Genomic DNA, 16733 nt, shown 5'->3' with positions numbered 1-16733 from the left:
ATCACCCTAAATCCAGGGACAATACTCCTATGTGAATTACGTAAAGCCATCATATCCAGAAAATCGTGTTTGGCACAGCTATCACCTTTTGGGTTGGTCATTGACCACTGCGGCCCATAACCCATGAAGGTTGCCAGAGAGTCTATCTTTCAAGCATCTCTGAGTAATATAGTTCTTATCAGCCCAACACCGTCCTCCACAGTAGGGTGCAGATGTGAGCTACTAACAGGCAACAGCTATTACTGCTGGGAAATTAGTGTCCAGGCCCAGTAAATGGTGTCTGGGCAATGCAACAGCATCTGTTACAGGCAGAAACACTAGTGTCTTATGTACACTGAAAAGATTTCACTGCAAATCATGTGTCTGAATACCAAGAATATGTAATATTTGCATCCTTAAAAATCAAGAACTAATACATGTAGTGTTATAACATTCTTAGGAATATACCTGGTAGCATCAATTACAGTTACAAATATGCATACTCTTTAAGCCAACAATCCCACTCCAGGGAGTTTCTCTATCTATATACCAGAAAATAATTACAAGGAAGTTTAATGGAACATTTTAATGATATTTACAAAGAGTTTACCACAAAAAAATTGTTTTGTTCATAACCAAATGAAATAAGCATAGAAAAAAATTTAAAGATATATGTTAAAGTATTAGCAAGAATTGTCTTTGAGTGATAAGAAATAGTATTTACTTCTCTCATGTTTTATTTCTGAACACGTTGTTTCTATGAACATATAATACATACACACACACATAAAGGACAAACTCATGGAGTATATAAACTCTACAAATGATGGAATATTTTTTAAAATTTGTATTATGGAGATGTTTAAACAAAAAATAGAGAGCACAGTATAATAAATACCTGTACACATCACTTAGATTTAACAGTTGCTGACATTATGTCACAATTATCTTATTTCATTGTTGTGTTGAAGTATATTAAAGATACCAAGACATTTCACTCCTAAATACTTCAGTATTCATCATTAAAACATAATATTTTCTAACATAACCAAAATATTGTCAAACTTCTAACACAATGATTAATTTGTAGATTTCACCTAATAACCATTCCCTATTCAAATTTCCCTAATCATCTTTTTCTTTCAATTAAAAAAAATTGTGATAAAATACAAAAACATGAAATTCATCATCAAAGCATTTCTAAGTGTATAATTCAGTGATATCAGGTAAATTCATACTATAGTACAACCATCAACTACCATCCATCTCCAAAACTATTTTCATCTCAAAAAACTGAAAATCTATACAAATTAAACAATGGCTCCCCATTCGCCCTTCTCCTCAGCCTCTGGCAACCATCATTCTACTTTCTGGCTCTATGATTTTATTACACTAAGTACCTCATATAAGTAGACACATACAGTATTTGTCTTTTTGTGATTGACTTATTTCCTAATGTCTTCAAGGTTCCTCCACGTTGTAGTGTGTCAGAATTTCCTTCTTCTAAAGCCTAAATAATATTCCATTGTATGCATACATCACAGTTTGCTTATCTATTTACCTACAGATACTTGACTTCCTTCCACACTTTAACTACAGTTGATACACCTGCTATAAATATCAAAGTGCAGATATCTCTGACACCCTGCTTTCAAATTTTGAGTATATACCACAAGTGGGATCACTTAATCATTCCGTAAATTTATTTTTAACTTTTTTGAGGAGCCACCCCAATGTTTTCCACAGTAGCTGTGTCATTTTAGATTCTCATAAATAGTGCACAGGACTTCCAATTTCTCCAAATCCTTGACAACTCTTATTTTCTGTTTTTCATAGTACCGATCCTAATGGGTATGAAGACGTATCTCATTACAGTCTTCATTGTCATTTCTGTAGTATTTAGTGACATTGAACATCTTTTCATGTGCTTAGTGTGTATTTGCATATCTTCTTTAGAGAAATTTACAGTCAAGTACTTTGTCCATTTTTTAATGCAGGTGTTTGGTTTTTTGTTGTTGAGTTTTAGGGGTTTCTCTATTTTCGGAATAGTAATATCAGATATACAATTTGCAAATATTCTGTCCCATTATTTCTCTGCAAATATTCCCATTATTACTTTGCAAATACTCCCTCCCATTCTGTAGGTTGGCTTTTACTCTGTTGATATTATCTGTTTAAATTTTCATTAATCTGATTTGTCTAATTATTTAATTAATTAATTAATTTATTTATTTATTTATGTGTGTGTGTGTGTGTGTGTGTGTGTGTGTGCGCGCGCGCACACGCGCACGCCTTTGCCTTTGGTATCAGATCCAAGAAATCACTACTAAATCCAATGCTGTGAATCTTTTCCCCTATGTTTTCTTCTAAGACGTTTATAGTTTTAGGTGTTACAAAAAGAGCTTGGGATCCATTTTAAGTTAATTTTGGTATGTAACTTTAAGTAAGGATCCAGCCTTTTTCTTCTACACTGTGGATATCCAGCTTTCTCCAGTTGAAGAGACTGTCCTTTCTCCATTGAGTTGTCTTGGTACCCTTGTCAAAAATCATTTAGCCACATATGCAAGAGTTAATTTTGGGCTCAGTACCACTATGCTTTGATTACCATAGCTTTGTATTAACTTTAAAATAAAGTGTAAGCCCTCAGGCTTTCTTGCTTTTGTATTTACCGAAATTTCTCCATTTCATCAAGGTCATACAATTTGTTGGCACCGTTTTTGAAAATAATCTCATATATTTTTTTTATTTTTGTAAAATAGATACTAATGTCTCCATTTTCATTTCTGATTTTAGTAATTTAAGTGTTCTTTTTTTTGTCAATCTAGGTAACAATCTGTCAATTTTGTTGATATTTTTGAAGAACTAATTTTTGGTTTTGTTGATTCTCTCTATTGTTTTCTCTATTTTAGTCTGCTGTAATTTTTTAAATTTTTTTTAGCATTTATTTTTGAGACAGAGAGAGACAGAGCATGAACGGGGGAGGGTCAGAAAGAGAGGGAGACACAGAATCTGAAATAGGCTCCAGGCTCTGAGCTGTCAGCACAGAGCCCGACGCGGGGCTCAAACTCACAGACCATGAGATCATGACCTGAGCCGAAGTAGGACACTTAACCGACTGAGCCACCCAGGAGCCCCTAGTCTGCTCTAATTTTTATTATTTCCTCCTTTTTATCTAGCTTTGTATTTAGTTTGTTCCTCTTCCTTTACTTCCACAAGTTACAAAGATAGTTTATTGATTTAAGACCTGTCTTTTTTATTTATTTTTTAAGTTTTATTTACGTATTTTGAGAGACAGAGCAAGTAGGGGAGGGGCGGAGAGGAGAGAGAATTCCAAGCAGGCTCCGCAATGTCAGAATGAAGCCTGATGTGGCGCTCAAACCCATGAACCATGAGATCATGACCTGAGTCGAAACCAAGAGTCAGATGCTTAACTGACTGAGCCACCCAGGCACCTTAAATTAAGACCTGTCTTCTTTTTTAATGTGAGGTTTTATAGCTGTAAGTTTCCTCTTTGACATTGCATTTTCTGTGTCCCATAAGTTTTGGGATGCTGTGTTCTCATTTTAATTTGTCTCTATTTTCTAATTTCCCTTGTGATATCTTCTTGAACGCACTGATTTTTTAAGAGTGTGTTCTGTAATTTCCTCAAATTTGTATATTTTAATAAAACCAACAAAACAAATGTCTGGTCTATTTCAAATATTATAATAGCATTGCTGTTTTATCAACATAAAATTTATTTCTCTTTCCTAAAACATAAGTTAACATGAAATTATAAAACTATATACCTTTTATATTTATTGTTGAATGTATTTTTAAAAATATTTGAGTGAACTGAGTGATGTGTCCTATGCTAAACGATATCCCATTCAAGTTATCTAAATTCTTCCTCCATTTCTCTAACAATTTGCCCTGGACCTAACACTGCTGAGGCTGTGCAGTTGTAGACAGTTCAGTGTATTAGATATTTACACTTTCAGTTGATGTGCTGTGATAAGACAAGGTCTCTAGAGAGAATCCAACTCCCAGCAATTTGCAAAGCTCAATGAAAACTTTGCAGTTCATTAAATTTTTTTTCATAGAATAGAAAGCCAAATTATCAGTGATAATATCCATGAGTAATCAAATTTTAATAAACCAACCAAATAAACATCTGGTCTATTTCAAATATTGTAATAGTACTGCAGTTTTATTTCAACATAAAAATTCATTTCTCTTTTCTAAAAATATAAGATTACATGAAAATCTAAAAATATTTTAAAAGTTTTATTTTCTCTTTATCATTTCCATAATTTGTCTTTTTCATTCTTGGAAATATGATATAGAAGCAGCTTAAAATGTCATATAGTCCACCTCTTTGTTTCCTAAATTATTCAAAACTATAAATACCAATTCAGCCAACAAGAATATATTGCTCTAGGTTAGTATACAGGAAAAAGAGATAGTAGAAAAGCAAATTAGAAAGTGTACATATTTTGAGATGCCTGGGTGGCTCAGTCAGTTAAGCATCCAGCTCTTGATTTCAGCTCAGGTCATGATCTCACAGTGCGTGGGATCTAGCCCTGCTTCCAGCTCTGTGCTGACAGCAGCACACAGTCTGCTTGGGATTCTTTCTCTCTCCCTCTTTCTCTGCCCCTCCCCCATTAATGCTCCTCTCCCCTGTCTCTCTCTCAAAATAAATAAACATTAAAAAAAAAGTGGACATATTTTGGAGAATACCTGAGGAAACTGTTGTTTTACCCACTTCACTTGATCTTAGCCAAAAGGCCGAGAAGCGATGTGTTTGACCCACTTCAACACTACCACAGTCTGACAACATGACTGATGTTACAGATGTGAAATGAATATTTAATTTCCTTCTACTCTGGACTGTACTTTTATGTTTTTCCTATGCAGGCCAAATGATTATCATTCCAGTGTAAAACCCACTTAAAATAATAATGCATTATTAGAAAGTTTAAGAAAATTACAAAAGGCAAAGTTTTCATGTCACAGCTAAAATTTTATTCATTCTTTCTTTTCATTCATTTAATAAGCACTCATTGATTTAGCAATATGCTGACATTTCTAAGAAAACCACAATGATGGGACTCAGGTCTTTCCCTCCAGGAAAATATAGTATACTTTAACAGTACTTGGATACATTAATGTATTCAAATGAGTAAGTTTACTAAATTATCAAAGGGGCTATTACAAAGGTTTGCATAGTACCCATCTGAAACCAGTAACAACAAGCAGTCAATTCTATCTGTGAGTAAGAATAGTTTTGCTGTTTTATGATAATGCATTTATTCAGTGCATGTGTGTGTGCTGAACATCTGTAACTCAAAGCATGCACAAACATAAATAAGCCGTATGAAGACAGAATTCTCCAAGGGGGTACTACATGATATTTCACAACAAAGCTTTTCGGGTTCTGATAACACAGGCAAAAAAGTAGCTGTCAGTTTCCATATTGGTATTACTTTTTTAAACTTATGCTAAATTAAATGTCAGGGTAAATAGCCAAAGAAAAGATAAATAGATAGGCTTTTTAATCAAAATGGTAATAGAATTTTAATGCATTTCCCCATTGAGCTGTTTTATCCTTTCGTCTATGAAGCAGGATTCTTCTCTTGTATGCTACCTATGATCTCTTCCATCGTGATTATTTTGCCTATCCCACTCAAATTGATATCTCTCTAATCCTTAATTTATCACATTGTCTCGATCTACTTAATATCTTTTTTCCTTGTGATTTCTGCCTTAGCTTGACATTTTCCAAAACCCAAGGGTAGAAATATGTTAAATTCAACACTTATAAATAATTCCATCAATACTGCAAACAAATGAGAGCAGCAGTGGCTATACTTCTATCAGAAAAAAAAAAAAATTATTTTAAGTCAAAATCTGCCCCAAGAGACAAAGAACATTATATAATGATAAAAAGGTAAATTCACCAGGAAGATGAATTTATTTATAATTATAAATATATATGCACCCAACATCACAGCGCCTAAATATATAAAGCAGACACTACCAGAAATGAAAAGAGAGACAGCCACACAATAATAATAGGACACTTCAAGACACTACCCTCAATAATGCATAGAATATCCAGATACAAAGCCAATAAGGAGATAGGGAACTTGAACAACATTATAGGTCAAATGGACCTAACAAATATGCTCAGAGAGCATTCTACCCAAATGGCAGGGGCATATATATTCCTTTCAACCACACACGGAACATTCTTCAGTACGGATCACATGTTAGGTTAAAAACAAAGTCTTAACAAATTTACAAAGATTGAAATCACAGCAGGAATCTTTTCCCAACTACCATTAAATGAAGCTAGAAATCAACAGCAGAAGAAAACATGAAAATTCAAAATATGTAAAAATTAAACCACACACTCTTGAAAAACCAACAGTACACACAAGAAATCACAAGACAAATTAGAAAAAAATCTTGAGACAAATGAAAACATTACATATCAAAATGTATGAGATGCAGTATAAAAGGGAAGTTTACAGTGATAAATGTCCACATTAAAAAAAAAACTCAAATAAACAACCTAACTTTACACCTGAAGAACTAAAAGAACAACAAACTAGCCTAAAGCTAATAGAAGAAAATTTTACACAGAACAGACATAAAACAGATAACAGAAAAATAGAAAAATATCAAGCTTACAAAATAGATAAATTAAAAAATAGACAAATTTTTGGCCAAACTGGGAAAAAAGGGTGAAAACTCAAAAGATATTGGAAATAAAAGAAGAGACACTACAACTGATGCCATAGAAATATAAAAGGATCACAAGAAACTGCTATGAACAACTGTATACCAACAAATTGGACAACTTAGTGGAAATGGATAAATTCCTAGAAACACACAACCTACCAAGACTGAATTGTGAAGAAATAAAAAAGAAAAATGTGCAGATCAATAATGAGTAAGGAGAATGAAACACTAGTTAAACCTCCCTACAAAGAAAAATCTCACTGCTGCATTCTACTAAACACATCAATGAAGATTTAATGCCAATCCTTCTCAAACTTGGCCAAAAAAATGAAGAGGAGTAAATATTATCACTCGTTTTGTGAGGACAGATTTACCTTGATAGCAAATCCAGACAAAGACACTGGAAGGAAGGAAGGAAGGAAGGAAGGAAGGAAGGAAGGAAGGAAGGAAGAAAGGATGACAAAATCCAACATCCCTTATAAGCATAGATGCAAAAATCCTCAACAAAATGTTAGCACACTGAATTCACTGACACTATTGTAAGGATCATACACCATGATCAAATAGGATTTATCTCTGGGATGTGAAGATGCTTCAAAAAATGCAAATTAACAAACATGCAAATGCAAATTAACAGAATGAAGGTTAAAAATCACATGATCGTTTCAAAAGATACAAAAAAAATATTTGACAAAAATTCAATACTTTTATTATAAAATCTCTCAACAAACTAGGAATGGAAGAAAATTAAAACAAAATAATAAAGGCCATATATGAAAACTCTACAACTAACATCATACTCAATGTAGAAAACTTGAAGGCTTTTTCTCTAAAATCAAGAACAAAGCAAGATACCCCTTCTTACTAATTCTGTATCACACAGTACTGGAAATCCTAGCTAGAGCAACTGGGCAAGAGAAATAAATAAATTATACCTAATTTGGAAAGAAGTTAAATTACCTCTGTTTGCAGATGACATGATTTTGTATATAGAAAACCCTAAAGACTTCAATAAAAAAAGGGTTAGAATCAATAAATGAATTCAGTAAAGTTACGGGATTCCGTATCAACATACAAAAATCAGTTACATTTCTATACATCAAAATCAACTAACTGAAAATTAGAAAATTACGAAAATTTTTAAAAATTAAAAAAAAATCTGGGGCACCTGAGTGGTGCAGTCGGTTGAGCGTCCTGACTTTGGCTCAGGTCATGATCTCACAGTTGTGGGTTCAAGGCCCGCATCAGGCTCTGTGCTGACAACTCAGAGCCTGGAGCCTGCTTTGGATTCTGTGTCTCCCTCTCTTTCTGTCCTTCACCTGCTCGCTCGCTCACTCTCTCTCAACAATAAAAAATAAAATCCTAAAAAAAAAAATTTTAATTAAGAAAAAATCCTACCTGCAATAACACTGAAAAGAATAAGATACTTCAGTGTAAATATAATTATGAATGTAAAAGATTTGTAAATTGAAAATTATAAAACATTGCTGAAAGAAATTAAAGAAGACACAAATAAATAGAGAATGCCCCAAGTTCATGGACTGTTCCAGAGACAGGCATATTCTGTCAATTCTTCTTTGACAAGAGTGTCAAGAACCCATAAGAGAGAAAGGAAAGTCTCTTCAACAAATGGTGCTGGAAAACTGGATACTCATATGTAAAAGAATGAAATTGGTGTCTTATACCATCCACAAAAAATCAACTCAAAATGGACTAAAGACTTTTTTTTTAATGTTTATTTATTTTTGACAGAGAGACAGAGAGGCAGAGTGTGAGTGAGCAGGGAAGGGGCACAGAAAGAGGGAGCTACAGAATCCGAAGCAGGCTCCAGGCACTGAGATGTCAGCACAGAGCCCAATGTGGGGCTGGAACTCATGAGCCAAGAGATCATGACCTGAGCCGATGTCGGATGCTCAACCGACTGAGCCACCCAGACACCCTAAAATGGATTATAGACTTAAACATTAAACCTGTAAGTATAAAACTTCTATAAGAAAACATAGGCAAAAACTTTATGGCATTATTCTTGTTGGCAATGATTTCTTGGATATGACACTAAAAGAATAGACGTTATAAGCAAAAATAGACAAATGAAACTATATGAAAGCAAAAAGCTTCTACAAAGAAAAGAAAACCACAAACACAATGAAAAGACAGCCTATGGAATGGAAGAAAATATTTGCAAACCATATATCTCATATGGGGTTAATGTTCAAAACACATAAAGAAGACCTCAAGTCAATAGCAAAAACAAACAAAAAACAGAAGAAAACCCCCAAAACAACAAAAACAAGCCAAACGTCCCGATTAAAAAATGAGCAAAGAATCTTAATAGACATTCCTTTGCAGAAGATATGCAAATGGTCAACAAGTATATAAAAAGAAGCTCAATATTACTAGTCATCAGAGAAATGGCAATCAACAACATAATGAGATGTCATTCTACATTTCTTAGGCCAGCTATTATCAAAAATAAAAAAATAACAAGTGTTGGTGAGGATGTGGAGAAATTTGTAACCATATATATTGCTGGTGGATTATAAAACGGTATAGCCACCATGGGAAACAGTATGGTGCTTCCTGAAAAAAATTAAAAATAGAACTATCATTTGCTCTAGCAATCCTATTTTTGGGTATGTATCCAAAAGAATTGAATTCAAGTCCCGCACTCCCATGGTCACTGCAGCATTATTCACAATAGCCAAGGTATGAAAACAACCCAAATATCCACTGTTAAAATCAAAACAAACTTGAAAACTCTATGAGCAGATAAAACCAATTTAACTTACTTTGCAAAACTAGCTTGACCTGGGTCATTTCTTATTTATGCCTCTGGAAATCATGGGCAAAACTTACACTGTCTCCCAAGGTTAATATAAGGTAATTACTGACCAATTTACCTATCATTTTGGGAAATTACAATATTATAACCAATCTCTGTAAAGAATAAACATTTAATGTCTTCTCACTATATAAGCTGCTTTATAACAACATACCCCTGAGTTTTATTCCATGTTTTGGCTTGAGTACTCTCAATTCACAAACTATCTTTTTGGTGTGTGCGCAATAAGCTTCAACAAATTCCATTTTGGTGATTCACTGGTTTTGTGCTGTTTCTGAACTTTTGATACCATGGAAGAATTGATGGATAAAGAAAATGTGGCATTTGCATGCAAAATATTATTCAGGCTTACACAAAAAAGAAATCCCACCATTTACAGCAACATGTATGAACCTATGGGCCATAATGCTAAGTGGAATAAGCTAGTCACAGGAAGGCAAATCAGGAATGATTCCATTTGTATCAAGTATTAAAATAGCCAAACTCTGAAACAAACAAATGGTGGTTTCTAGGGGCTGGAAGAAGGATTATGGGAAGTTGCTGTTCAAAGGCTATAATGTTTCACTTATTCAAGATAAGTTCTAGAACTATACTTTACAATGTTATGCCTATAGTTAACAATACTGTACTGTACACTTTAAAATTTGTTGAGAGGTAGACCTCATGTTAAGTTTTCTTACTCCGATAAAAACACTTAATTTTTCAAAATTAAGAGAAATAACACCTACTTTAAGATAACACAGGACCCCTCGCTGCTGCCGTGAGGAGGAGGTGGTTCCTAGGAGAGGAAAAACAGGGAGAGCCAGAGCGCCGGGGACTGAGGGGAGGAGCCAAACCGGCCAGCTGTCACTTTGTCGCCAAACCTCCAACAGCAGGAACCAGGCTAGCGGCACGCGGTGCTCCTCCCTGAGCCGCAGGGCAGGCTGGGAGGGTTGCGCGCGCAGCCAGCGCCCGGGAGGAGGCGGGGCCGAATCGCACGCGTGGCAGTGTGGCTAAGGGAAGCTGCCGCCCTTTTCACCTTCCCTTCTTGTCCCCTCCTTGCTGCACTTCTCTCAAACCCCATGAAGAACAGCACCAGGTAGGCACCGCCATCAGGGTCGCTAAAAAGGAGCTCCGCTCCAGCCACACTGGAATAAAGACCTCCGAAAAAGAACAGTAAAAAGCAAGTGAACATACTGATGAAATACAAATGAAAAAGATTTAATGAACAAGCCAGTAAGGAGATTTTGAAAGTAGAACAAAAATATAAAAAACCTCTGACAATCTTTTTTCTTCTCTTCTCTTTTCTTTTCTTTTTGTTTCTTTTTCCCCAGAAGAGGCTGGAATTAAGCACCATAATCCCACATTTGGGGGGAATCGCATTTGTCAACATCCACAAGTTGGATGTTGTCTGCCTGCTTGGGGAGGCACTTTTATACAAGAGTAAAAGTGACAGAATTTAGAGATATTAAATCAGGTTACAGAATAGATTTTTGTTTTGATGAAAACCCTTACTTCCAAAATAAAGTTCTCTCCAAAGAATTTCATATGAATGAGAGTAGTAATCCATGTTCAAAGTCCGCTGAAATCAAATGGAAATCTGGAAAGGATCTGACCAAAATTTTCATGTCAAACACAAAATAAACCCAGGAAGAGACAGCATGAGGAACCAGAGCCTTTCTTACCCTGGTTTACTGACCATTCTGATGCAGGTGCAAATGAGTTAGGAGTGGTCATCAAAGAGTTACTTGGCCAAATCCATTACAATATAGTTTCTGACATGAATGATGAGAGAAATGAGTCACAATTGTTTTTGTTTCTTTCATTCCTTCTTCCTCTTGTGCCTTGTGACTCTATTTTTGAGGTCTCCTTTCTTTCCATTTTATCATGGTTCTCTACTTATTTAGGGGTGGGGTATACCTTGAGCAGAATAGAGTGGGAATAGAATCTCTACCCCTTCCTGTTCCAAATTCGTTTTTATCTCTTCCTGTCTCAATTAAAAACTATGGAATTTACACCACCCTGCTCTATGGGAAAAAAGAAATCCCTCTGCTTCCTTATTTCTGCTGGAATCTGGAGGATACGAGGCTCCTGTACAGTAGTGCATAGAACTCTGTTTTTCTCTTTCCTCTGTGTATTGGGCTCAGAAATCACACTGCCTCTCTATGTGAAAATGGACAGTTATCATTTACCAACGTGTATTTGTCTTCTTTCCCTTGATTACAAAAAAGAAAGAAAGAAAGAAAGAAAGGAAGAAAAAAACTCAAAAACTGGGGTTACAGAAGGTCAGCAAATGGAGGGTTTGAGATATTTGGGTGGTTTAAGTGGGCATTTTTAAAACATGGTTTTTTTCTTTGGCATGTTAAATTATGATGTTTGACATCCTTGCAGTTTAAAATGACAATTTTGAAATCAAATTCTCTCTTAATGATGACATGAACCTTGCCACCCAATTGACAAATCAGTAGAATCTGTAGAATCTTACTTGAAATAGACATACTCTACCGTAATTTTGTTCCTATTTATTTTTAATTTTTTTTTTTGTTTCACTAGATAGGAAAGATGATGCTCAGTTTTAAACATTAGAAGTGTACCAGGTCTTTGTTACAATAAAACTACCAAAATGTACACAAAGAATTTGATGCTTTCCTCTCAGAACAGATATACTTAATATGTCTTTGCAAATTTGACTTGTATAACATATTGTCAAACTTTGTTACCCTAACTCTGTAGTTTTTGATTCCCGACTTGCAGGATGACCTCAGAGCTATGTGGATGCAGTAAAGGGATTTGAATCAATGGATTAATGTCTTCTCAGCTTGAGAACATCATGGGTAAAATTTGCCATCAGTTTCTAAAACTTACCACATTATTTAGGATACCAGATCCATCAAAATTCAGTTCTGAGTATAGTGTATCCATCCTTGATTTGTATCTTGAATTGGCTTTAAAAATTTCTATTTATTTATTTATTTATTTATTTATTTATTTATTTATTTAGAGAGAAAGAGAGAGAGACAGGGACAGAGACAGAGCATGTTGGGGGAGGTGGAGAGGGAGACATAGAGTCCAAAGCAAGCTTCAGACTGTGAGCTGTCAGCACAGAGCCTGATGCGGAGCTCAAACCCACAAACAGTGAGATCATGACCTAAGTCAAAGTCAGACATTTAACCAACTGAGTCACCCAGGTGCCCCATCAAATTGGCTTTTTTTTAAATGGGCCTTTATTTACCTGGTAATAGTGCCACCTTCACCATCAGACAGATCTGGTGATTTAATTCCAAGTTACACAGGGACACTGCTGGTATGTCTTCACTTTCACTCTGAAATGTGGCCAAGACAGACACTCAGAGGAAGAAGTCTGTGTTGACTATAAGAAACTCAAGTTATAAGTATTTTTGTCTCTAAGTACCAGCTATTTAGCATATATTTCTCAAATGAGACTCATCTGTGTGAATTTGGATGCAATGACAGACTCTGTCTGCTAAGGGCTATTGTGCATAGAATAACATTTTGAGAAATTTAGCTTAAGCTAAGCATAAGCTTTTTAATGCTATAAAATATATTAGCCAAAATTAAATGCCACTTAACTTTTTCAGAGGTGAATTAATGGACACCTTGCTCAAATTCAAAGCTTTTTGACATATAAAACTTTACTAGTGGGACTATTCCATCAATAGGTACAATGTAACCAAAACCTGTCTAGACAGGTGGTATGTAGTAGTTTCTGCACTGGTTTCTGTTTAATAAATGCATCACTCTATACTGGTCAGGAATCTTGCTTCAATAAAGAAACATTTATATGTATATAGCATCTATGTATGTTAGAAAAGAAAAGAAAAGGAAAAAGAAAAGAGAAAAGAAAAAAAGAACTTGTCTCACTAATAGCAAGAAAATAGAGGCCAGGCTTAAGTGTTTCACCACCAGAAGAGAAGTGATTACAACCAATCATAATAATGACTGACAAGGTTTAAGTAATAGCCAAGAGGATGTAGCATGAAAAGGATAATGAATACAGTTTACAACCATATGCTATGGAACACAACCTCCTCAGGAAAAAGACAGGTGGGCAGCCAACAAGTTACTATTCAATTTGTGCTAACAGAAGAAATCAAGGATGGGAGCTCAGGTGGCTGAAAACATTTAGTCCTTTTAAGAGTCATGACCCCTTGCCAAGATTCGAGTGTTAAGCCAGTTATCAGACATTGAAACCATTGCTGGAAGAGATAGTTATGCAGGAGAAAGGACCGTGCAAAACCTTATCTATTACACGCAAAATGGATACACTAGTCCTTCACTAAAGAATCCCTTAGTCATTTCCTCTGGTAACTGTGGACTGGGGAGTAGATTGCCAAACAGGTTGAGATATGTTAGAAATAGGGTCTGTGTTGACACTAGCACCTGGAGACCTAAAGCATTATCATATCATTGTGCCCCTTCTCTATTGTATATGGAGTATATTTGGTAAATATGTGAGGAGGGGAGGTAATAAATAGATCCTGGCCAAGGGGCTGGCTACAGACCTTATCTTGAGGATATGGTTGCCATTTTATCACTACTTTTTTTTAGTCCGAAGAATTATCTTGGAAGGAAATTTTAGGGCAAGTCTTCAGAAACTACTCTTTCCTGGATAAGAAAGTAATTCAAAAATTTTATGTTGCATCCCATGTGGCTTAGAAAACACATTGTTACCCTCAATAATTTACAAGGGGCAAGGATAGTGGTCCTTTGATTCACCAGTCTGACTGGTGCTGGATGGGTACTGGATGATGTCTGTATCCTACTGCAAGTTCAACCTAACTGTAGTCCAAACCTCAAATACCTTTGCTAAAATTTAATATAGCCTCAGTCATAGGATGTGTGGCTGATCTGAAAAATTTACTCTTTTCTCTCCCTCTAAGAAAATATAAATAAAACCAGTTCACATCCACATGGAGTAAATGAAACTGACAGTTTTGTTCCAGTGCTCTGTTAGCTCTTCCATCTTAGCCATCAATTAGTCAGAAGAGATATGAACTATCTGCATAGTCCATAAACATCAATGAAACACTAATAATGAGTGAAGTTTTATATGTGTAATGCGTTACAATGAGTGGTAGAGTACACAAGTCAGACACATGTGCAGGAAGCCTACACGCCCATGATATCCACCATTGTGGCACCAGTGTCCTTTCTTCATCTTGTGTCTATGGGGCTCTCTTATGACTAGACAAAAGAGGATAAGAAATCCTTATTTGGTTTATTGATGGTTTGTCTCAGTATGAGGGTGCAAGTCAAAACCAATAACAATTGAATTATACTACTATAATGGTTAGCCTTGAAAAGTAGTGACAAAGGAAAATCTCACTGGGCATAACTTCAGACTGTGAACATGGTCATCCACTCTACATGGACAGAGTAGTGGCCTCAGGAGAGAATAAAAATAGAGTCACAGACAATAGAAAATAGAGAAGTTATTCAGGATCCTGGATCGATAAAGTATTGCAATATTGAGAAAAAAAAAAGAGGTCTTATACATAGGCAAATGATGTAAAAATGTGTCACATATTATGTTCAACCAGTATGTGTCCACCTCTGAAAAAGGACGAATCCACTAAAAAGCCAAAATGACCCAGCAAAGGGGCTTTTGAAAGCCTTTGTAATTGGCAACTGCCAGCTTGGCATAGCAGGCACATGAAGGAAGTGGCCATGGTAGCAGCCATGAAGGCAATGCCAGGGTCCAACAGCATTGGCTCATGCTTTCGTATTACCACTGCTAGTCTCACTATAGCTAAGCCAGTGTTCAATCTGCTAGGAAGAGAAACAGTTGCAGGCTATGGCATCATCTCCTGAGGAAACCAACAGCAGCTTGATGATAAAGGACCACTGGTTTATTCTCAAAGATTAGGTATGTATCTGGATATATACATATATATACATACATATACATATATATACATATATATACATACATATATGTACATATATACATGTATATGCATATATATGTGTATATATATGTATAGACATATATATACACATATATATGCACAGCCTCAGTGTATCCAAAGATTTATTTGACCTATTGGCATCAGATAATACTTCAATTGCACAGGGGACCTACTTTACAGAAAAAAGATATGCAGGAATGGGCTCATGACCATGAATTCACTGATCTTGTACTGCCAGGTTTAATAGCTATTACAAAAAAGGGACCTTTTCATTCCAAGAAACACACAACCTTATCATCATTTTAACTAAGAACGGCTATCACCAGGTCACACAAAGAAGTTTGAGTAATCCCAAATATAATCCAATTGACCTAGTACTTGTTACATGAATATCCAGTGAGGAGAACAGCTATTAGGAAAATATGAACCTTTTCTAACAATGTGATTCGCATCTCTCATTGGACCTTTTTGTCTTTTTGTTTTTGTTTTGTTTTGTTTTTTAGGAGAGAAAGAGCATTTATTTGATAGTGAGCAACAATGTACTGCATTCAAACTATGAATTGGGCATTGTGATAGTATCTGGAGTAAAAGTCATGAGCCCTGGATCTGTAACTTCTCAGAAACTAGTGGGCTCATATCTTCATTTGTCAATACCTGTAGCCCATAACATTAATTATGTACTGGTCAATGACCTGCTCACTTGCTTACTTTAGCAGAGTGGCTTATCTAAAGTTCTAATCCTCTGAGTGTTAACCTGTCACCAAAAATAGTTTCAACCATAATTTTCTCACTCTTGATCACAACTCACCAGTATGACCCAGTGAAACAAATTATAGTGTTCTACCACATTGATTTGACCTCTGGTCCTTTGTAAATCTTACTTCTCTAATTAGCCTATAAAGAGAAATTGCAATATATAGACTCATGGAATAGCATAAGGACTGAGGAAACATTTTTAACAATTTGGGAACCCTAAGGGACTTTAGAACTGTCACGGTTATTAGTTGGGTTTAAAATTCCATGCTCTGTGTTAATATAAATAGTCTTATGACAACACAGTCCTGCTCCAGGCATTTCCAAATCACTATAGTTTTGTATATCGCAAATGCTGAAATATACTGGAAATGACAAATTATATTACATTTTTATATTATAATATTGAACATGCTATTACTTTTCATTCCTACAACTACTGCCCTTTTGACATCCTAATTATTTCTTGTTTATATAACTTCAACTGCTTCTCAAATGGTCTATTACTGGATCTGTCCTGCCCC

The 16733-nt window shown here is 35.3% G+C and overlaps 1 long non-coding RNA gene and 1 pseudogene across 4 annotated transcripts in view; one reads left to right on the top strand and one right to left on the bottom strand.

Moving 5' to 3' along the window:
* Positions 1–10421, bottom strand: part of LOC122213422 — a 263719-nt gene extending 253298 nt beyond the window's left edge. For all 4 annotated transcript variants that reach the window (XR_006199504.1, XR_006199502.1, XR_006199508.1 and 1 more), the window contains exon 1: positions 10276–10421. This is a non-coding gene — a long non-coding RNA (uncharacterized LOC122213422). The remainder of the gene's footprint in view (positions 1–10275) is intronic.
* Positions 10422–10598: 177 nt separating this feature from the next.
* LOC122229194 lies at positions 10599–15358 on the top strand (annotated as a pseudogene).
* Positions 15359–16733: the final 1375 nt, after the last annotated feature.

The sequence above is a fragment of the Panthera leo genome, chromosome A1 (genome assembly GCF_018350215.1).
Source record: "Panthera leo isolate Ple1 chromosome A1, P.leo_Ple1_pat1.1, whole genome shotgun sequence".
Taxonomy (NCBI): domain Eukaryota; kingdom Metazoa; phylum Chordata; class Mammalia; order Carnivora; family Felidae; genus Panthera; species Panthera leo.
The sequence above is the reverse complement of the archived record's forward strand: the minus strand, read 5'-3'. Positions and strand labels throughout refer to the sequence as shown.